Genomic DNA, 8,722 nt, shown 5'->3' on the forward strand with positions numbered 1-8,722 from the left:
CCAAGGGGAAACCTACTTATCCAGATGCAATTGATCCTTGCTTGTAAAGTACACACTCGTTCGTGCATTCCTTTATGTTATGACCATTCCCCATTAATGTGGGGGATTGTTGGGTATAACAATTGTTGGGTATAACAAGAGTTAATGGTAAATGGAGGGAATATGAAAAGAGGAATTGTAAATGATTCTCTTATGCTTTAAGAAAAAGGCATTTCTCCCTCATTGGTGGTAGAAAGAAAAATAGATGTGTTTAAATAGAAAACACTTCTATTAGTTGTTAAAAGGGTTGGAAAGAGGGACCCCCCTCGCGCCGTCGTCGCTCGCTTGGCTTCAACTTTGGCTTTGGAAAATGATCGATCGAGAGATTATTTTTTGGACAAAGTTTTATTTTAATTATTTATTTAATTTATTAAATTAAATTAAATTGCCAAAACGTTTCAACTATTTAGTTAATTAACCGAAACGTTCCTACCCGACTCAGATCCACGCGACCCGTTTTATTTAAATTCTTTCCCGTTTTATTTTGAATTTCCTGTCGTTGGAAATTACTGTTCTGAAAGGTTGCAACTTTCAGGAACAGCCATGACCGTTTGAAAGGTTGCCAACTTTCATGAATGGTCGTGTGGATTCTGAAAGGTTGCAACCTTTCGAAACCAGTTCCTCTTGGCTATAAATACCTGTAATTCTTCCGACTTTTTACTTACGAAAATTTCTGATTTCTTCTTCTTCTGCACAAATTTTCTTCGTGTACTTTACTGTCGTTGAGTGGCTCGTTGACACCAAACATTTTGGGGTATCAATACACTAGTGATTGAGATCATTCTATCCTGGGAGGACATATTCCAAATCAAACCTCGGATACTAGAGGGGAATAATTTCCTTAAGGGGACACTGTGCATTCAGTGGGCGTGATCTTCTTCCTGTTCTAGTTTTAACAAATTTTGGTTTGTTTTTACAGATTTTAGTTTTGTGACTCAAATTTTGTTCTTCTGTTCTTCACTGGTTAATTAAACTTTGATAACTTCGTGTTTCTGCAAAGTTTGTTGTAATCAGTAGTACTGTTTTAAACACAAATTGATCAACAATCACTAATTCAAAAACAAAATTACTAATAATTTACATCAAATTCAGGAATACTCTAAGTACTTCTCTCTCTAAAGTAAAACTAATAAAAGGAAAAAACATTAGTGCTTGTCTGATATTTCACAAATTATTTGGCGGCTGATTATATGCCTCCCCTTCTTATGTTGACATTATTCCTTGTTTCATTCTTTCCCCACAAATTATTATTACTAAAAATGAACCATCACGTCCTGCTAATATTTTACTTATATATATATAATAAAGTTCAATAATAGAGAAAATTTACTAATTAAGTTCCAGTGGAAATTTTAATGTGTCGCCTAACATCTCTTCACATAGAAACCTCACTAATAAATTAATGTGTAGAAATTAACAAGTTTTAATGAAATACCTACTCTTTTTTCCTTCCTCCAACCCTTCAATTAGGTGCTAAAATTCAATTTATTATTTTTAGTTACATTAAGTACTATAGGATGTGTAGTAACAATAACATAATGTACCATCATCAAATAACGTGGTCCAGTGGATTAGACTATTCCTCTCTTAATTAGATGTCTCGGGTTCCAGTTGGTGGGGAGCGTTTTGCCCTACATGGCGCGAATTCAAAATAATCAAACTCTAATACAAGTACCAAACACCGAATGAGTTATGGAAAAAAAATAGTATAATGTGTAAGCTAATGAGTATAGCTAAAGGGATGGCCTAGCTAGTAGTGGCATGCAGTTAAGTTGCTAATGGCATAATAAAGCAGTATTCATTCCTCCCCACCACCACCAACCTTAATGCTAAAAGTAACAAACACAGAGATTTGCATTCCACCAGATCCACATCTTGAACCTTATCACATTACTCTCTCCTAAGGGGAAAAGACATTTTACTTTTGCCTCCCACAATTAGATGGTGTTTAGATTGACTTAAACGTTAGTCAAACCTACTTTTAAGTTAGCTTTTGACTTATGAAAGTACTTTTTATGTCCACTTTTAATTGTCATGTTGCACTTTTCGAAAGTCAATTTGACTAATTTTTAAAATCAAATTAAATTACATTAATTCGATATTTTAAACAAAATGTTTAGATATTAAAAAACTATACGAAAAGTACTATAAATTTCAATTTTTACATATCAATATGATGAAAAATACATTGTAAAATGTTAATCAAAGTTACTATCGTTTGACTCTTAAAAAGGAAACTATCACAATTAAAAGCGGACGGATGTAGTATTTGGTAAATATAAAAATAACTTAAAATAAGTTAGGAAGTATTTGGCAAGGTTAAGAATAACTCGAAATAAGTTAAAATAACTTAAAATAAGTTAAAAATCAAAAGTAGGTCTCCCCTACTTTTTATTTTTTCGGACTTAGAAATCATTTCAGTTTAACTTTCTTTTTAGTTAAAAACTAAGTATTTTTTAAGCCAATCCAATTTGGCGCTTAGGGGTGAATCAATATGGTCTGTTCCATGTTTAATGCACTCATTGCGTAATACATGTGTTGTTTTGTATATAATTAGTAGACGTTTTGATCATGAAAATCAAAAAAATATTTACAACTTTTAAAGTTGAAATTTTGTTTGGTAATATTTTTTTTTAAGAAATATTTAGAATTTGAATGTATTTTATTAAAATATGATTTATACCTTGTAATTTTTAAAATTAGCAAAATCATTCAACTCGACTAATTTACCTCAAACATACAGTTAAATTTGCTTTAGAAAAGTATTATCTCAAAATAGATAGTCACATAATAAAGCTTAAATTAGATATTATATACGAGCTACTACATATTATTACAAAAAAAAAATTCACTTTATTTAAAAAATTTAAAGTTGGAGTTGAAGATGAGTTGTGTTTGGTTATTGTTTTTGTAAATGATAGTTGTTAGTTTGAATGTAATTTTGATAAAAACATGAAATACGATTTAAACGAAAAATATAACTTTATGGGATTATTTTTATAAAAAAAATTAGGATAAATTTGTAAAAGAAAAATATAATGAAAATTTAAAAAAATGAAGATAAGATTTTGGTGTTTTCAAGTTATATTTGAAATTTTCATGATCAAATAATAATTTTCAAATAAAAATCTGAAAAGATGTAAAATATTTCGTGTATAATGAGTAAAGAAGCTATAACAAGTATAGGACATTTCGTTATTTTTACTCCTTCCTAAAAAAATTCATCTTTTTGCTCTTTTGATAATCGAATTCATAATCTTAGAATTGAAAGTAATGAATACTTACTATCGGAGCAACTTCTCGAACTATAAAAGTATAATGATTTGTAGTAGGAACCCAAAACTAGCATGATGAGTTGGTCAATAAATTTGAAGGGTAAAGAGCTCACTTACCATGCACGTAAAGGCAATTGTCTCATAACAAGGGAGCAAAAAGCAATCTCTTTTGCTTACACGGTCCTCCAATTAACTTACTTACATTTTCTTCTTCTTTTTTTACACCTACCTAATAATTAAGCAACTTAATCCATATCCTTAAATAACAAAACTAAATATTCGTTAATGCCAAATTGCTGATTTTAAGAATTCAAACGTTGTGAATAGGATAGCGTGTATTGTGCATTAGATCTCATGATACTATGCTAATTATTTAAAATAAAATATTTTTTATAATTTTGTCAGTCCAAATTATTATCTAAAAATTAAAGTTTAGAAGAAGATTTAATTTATTTTCAAGTCGCGCTAATTAGCATGAGTTAAAAAATTTCTTTTGAACTTATATGTATTGATAATATAATTCTTTTTATAGTGTCTCGTATAATGCTATCATACTTTTAAAAAAGAAATTTAGTAAAACTAATTATTAAAGCTATTTGACTAATTATTATTTATATCTTTTTTCTGCAAATTGAGTTTTATTTTACTCTATCGAAAAAATTATACTATTTATTTTCATAATATAAATCGACTTTATTAAATTAATTTATTAATTATATTTTGAAATTTTAAATTTTCCTATAATATTACTTTATATAGTTATTTAATAATGAAAATAGTATTGGAATGAAAATAATAAATTTATCATTATTTGTTAAAATAAATAAATAAAATAATAAATTAGAAAATCATTAAATGAAAAAAATATCTTCTAATTCTATATTAATTTCGGAAAGCACACACGTTGACGTCGCATGAATAAAGTAAGTCGTAATTATATTAGTACTACTTTTTTGTTTTTGTATAATAACAGCAGACATCAATCCAACCTCCTATAACCTGGGTCCAGCAGGGTATTTTATAATTATACTTAAAATAATTTTTTTGATGTTTTTCTCAAGGATTCACTTTCCATGGTGAAAAAAAAATAGGTATATTTCAACATTCAGCATAATGTTATTGAGTACGTACTAGCATAGGTTATTTTCGTAGATCTCAAAATTCTATGGGACTCTATCAGATCAGTTTTGTTTCTATTAGACTTTTTAAAGATTGGTTTACCTTAAAATTTAATTTATGTATAGAATATTTATAAAGATCATATCTCACAATGATATCGAACTCTTCTTGATAATCAAATACTTCAAAGGATTCACAAAATTCTTTTTACACGGAAATCAAATAAATTCTAAAGAGGTCAAAATCTTTCTACATTCGCATGAAAATTCTAAGAGAACAAACAGATTTGTATTCATACTATTTTATTAATATAATTATATATTTTTTATATTTTCCTTATGATTACAATTTATTTTTATCACTTAAAAAATTGTTGCAAACAATTAAATACTCACTATGTCCCTTTTTAGTTGTCATAGTGCGCTTTTTGAGAGTTAATTTGACTAATTTTTAAAATTAAATTAGATTACATTCATTCGATATTTTAAAATAAAATTTTAAATATTCAAAAACTATACGGAAAGTACTATAAATTTCAACAATTTTATGAAAAAATACTTCTTAAAATATTTATCAAAATTTATATTATTTAACTATAAAATAAAAGGCTATGACAACTGAAAAGAAAAGAGGGAGTAATATTTTCTTAGAATTGTTTCCTTTTTGGGTATGGATAAGGTTCAGTGATAATTGAGTGAGATAAAACCTAAATGTGGGGTCCACAAACTCTGTTTGACCACATTGTGACTCCTGTCACCTGTGCCACCCCTCATTTCTTTATGAGATAAATAAATGTGGAGATTCATTTCAATTTTCAACCGACGGGTTTAACATTTATATGCAATTATATTTTATTTTATTTGTTAATTTCAAAATTATTTATTAAAAATATACTTTATCGTTTTGAATAGAATGGTCTAATTTGATTGATACGAACTTTAAATAATAAAAAAAGTTTTTCATCTTATGATTTTAAAATAAAATTATGTCAAATATATCAAAATGTTCTTTAATCTTATGGCTTTCAGTGAAAAACTGAAATTAAAGTGTTGCAAAAAAAGAGTGGATCATTCTCAGTGGCGTACACATGAATTTTTCAAAGCGATGTCACCATTTAAAGAACAAAAATGGCTCAAGAAGAAAATCAATGAAGTTTTTGCTTTAGACCCCCAAAAATTTGAGGCACATTAATAGTGAACTTTATGAAAAAATATTTTTCTTAAAAATATAAAATTTTGATTAAATTAAAAAAAATTAAAAATTATTTATTCTTTAAATTAGATAATATTATAGAATTTTAAATTAAACCACTCACATTTTCATATTATTAAATAAAGTTTTATACAACATTATTTAAAAGATTAACATCTTTAAAAGAAAATGGAAAAAAAGAATAAGTTATAGGGCCTTATATTTAAAATTGATTTTAGACCACTAATTTTGTTGGATAACATTTGTTAAGAATTCAAAAAAATGAACAAATTATTGTAATAATATTATATTAGAAAAAGATGGTTCAAATCATATTAATAAAGCTCAATTCAAGTACATTACTACCGTTCTCCGAGATTTCATATTTTGAAAGGTATACATAATATCCTCATTAGAAACACGACTAAAAAATTCAAGCACATAATAAAATAAATAGAATAGCAAAAAATTACTAACATGATATGGAGATTCGAGATACCGAATAACGATAATGGATGAACAAGAACGGAAAGAAAATTGAAGAAACTCATAAGTAAATATATAAACATAAGGATTTAAAGAGTCAACACTATTTTTATTTAACTATAATTCTAATCGATAAAGAACTCAAAGATTTTGAGTTTTATTTTAATTCTAAAATAAAAAGAGTAGTTAGATTTTGAATGAATTAGAGTGGATCGGTAGGTTTTTAATGAAGGGACCTACTGTTTTGAATTTAAAACAAAAAAAGGAAAAATGTGGAGAAAAAAGCAAAAATTAAGAGAAAAAAAAAGTGAGGGAATCGAACTCAGGACGCAACACATTCGATGTAGTGCCTCTGTCATTTGCACTAGGAGCGTTCTCATATAAGGAGTGTCCTTTTAATTGTTTTTATCTTTAAATATTTTATTTTTATTTTTAATATAAGTATATTCCGTAAAAATAATTCAACGAAGCCGTGTCACGTGACACACCTTACATGTACATAAATCAGGAAATCAGCCCCTGATCATTCTTTTTTAAACAGACTAAAAAGAAAAGTGAGTCATGTTTTTTAACTTTTTTTAATAAGATGGGATAGGTAGTACTTGAATTCTATATCGTGAAACTTAAAATAATGACAACTAAGCAGGCGTTTGGCCATGTGATAGTACCATATCACGATATGAAATTGTGAAATGGAATCAACGTTTGGACATGCGATTTTATGCTGATCCCATCTCATGATTCCATAACATGAGATGTGATTCCATATTCTCCAAAAATCATGAAATGAGAATTCCATATCATGATTTGAGATATTTTTAATACAAAAATTGATCCACAAGTTTATATTTTGTTAAAACAACCCCACATTTATATCTACTAACCATTTATTTTATATGTAAATAAAATTTATAATGACATCATTATTTTTTAAAATTTATTAGTCTCACCGACATAAAATTTATTATTTTCACCAACATATAGTCACTTTAACTCACACCAATCGATTGTTGAGTAATATTAAAGACTAGTACACTACAATTTATGTTCAATTTTTTTTATTGAATTAAAGTTAGATGTAATAGTTACTTAAGTGGAGAACAAATAACAATGTAATAATTTATTATGCGATTTTATAAATTTTTGTTTATTTGGTAAGATTGAATAAACAATTGAGGTTATTTTAATAATTTTACAACTTATGAAATTTTCTTATGTTTATGAGAAAATATACAACATCAAAATTTCATATCGCATATTCAAATAAAACTTTAATTTTATCTCATAATTTCATATTATGATATTATATCATAATTTCATATCATTATATCATATCGCATGGTTAAACGGGACCTAAATAAAAAGAGTAATGGATAAGAAAGGAAAGTGAAAGTATGATTTTGGCTTGGAGGAGACTCAAGCATCACGTGTTTAGAAGCGTGCTAGTATCTGACTCGAATTACGAGGACGGAATTGGTGTTTAAACATATGGAAAATGCGTTAAGCAACATCCTCTGTCATTCCCACATATACAAAATTCATTTTTACGTTAATATATTTACATTATTTTACTAAAATATTGAATATTAAACTATCCCACTTGTGCCGTCTTAAATATTTATCTCTTTTCCTTTTTAATCTATACACGTGTGTAATCCTGAAACTACTTTAATGATCCTTCAAACTATGCTATAAAATAATAGTAGTATCACAAGTTTAACTTCAATGGATAAGATTTATCTAGCTAGGTTTAAAGTTGAAGTTCTAAAAATAGAAAATATATGAATTTCGAATACTGAATGATTAAATAAATAAGTAGTGAGATTGAACGAACCAATGCATAAACATGCATGGAGGAGGGGTAAGTATGAAATTCTCGAATTAAGAGAAAAATTTTGCTTAGATTTTACTCTGTTTAAGAAGTGGGAAGTAAGGAATTGATGAGTAAATAACATATTCCAAAAATTTAGTTGAAGACTAGTAGTACAATATTTTGTTTTTAATCGATCTATTTTTTTTCAAAAGAAGAGTGAATACTAACGTAACAAGTCATTCGAAGATTCGTCAACAACAATCAACCCTAGGGTACATAATTTTATTTTTTTTACTTCATCAACACTTAATCCATAGTTAAAGAAATTGTGTCAAAGTGAATCCTTCCTCACATTTACACTTGCAATCTTTTCTTTAATTCTACTTTTCTAATAAAGTATAAGTGATCGACTTCTTTAATTTTTCTACTTGATCTACGAGATAGTAATAAAATCTACATATATTTTATTCTTTTTAAACCTTCCTCGTGAGAATTTCACGAAATATGTTATGATTTTTAATATATATTTACATAGAAATAACAAGAAGAAAATAATTTATTTTCATACCACAATATGCGGAATATAAGATTTTAATTTGAAACCTATAGTTATAATGATATAGACTTGTGGAGGGTCTCGCTCCATTATCCAATTTTGATTCAAGCAAGTAAATTAATAATGCATATTCTCTTATTCAGAGGTAGCTAGAGCTAGGCGGGGTTCATGGGTTCGGACGCACCCACTAGTTTTTTCGTAAATTATGTATTTCTATTCAATAGTTAAGTATATATATATATA

The sequence above is a fragment of the Solanum tuberosum genome, unplaced genomic scaffold, assembly GCF_000226075.1.
Source record: "Solanum tuberosum cultivar DM 1-3 516 R44 unplaced genomic scaffold, SolTub_3.0 scf00145, whole genome shotgun sequence".
In the NCBI taxonomy this organism is placed as follows: domain Eukaryota; kingdom Viridiplantae; phylum Streptophyta; class Magnoliopsida; order Solanales; family Solanaceae; genus Solanum; species Solanum tuberosum.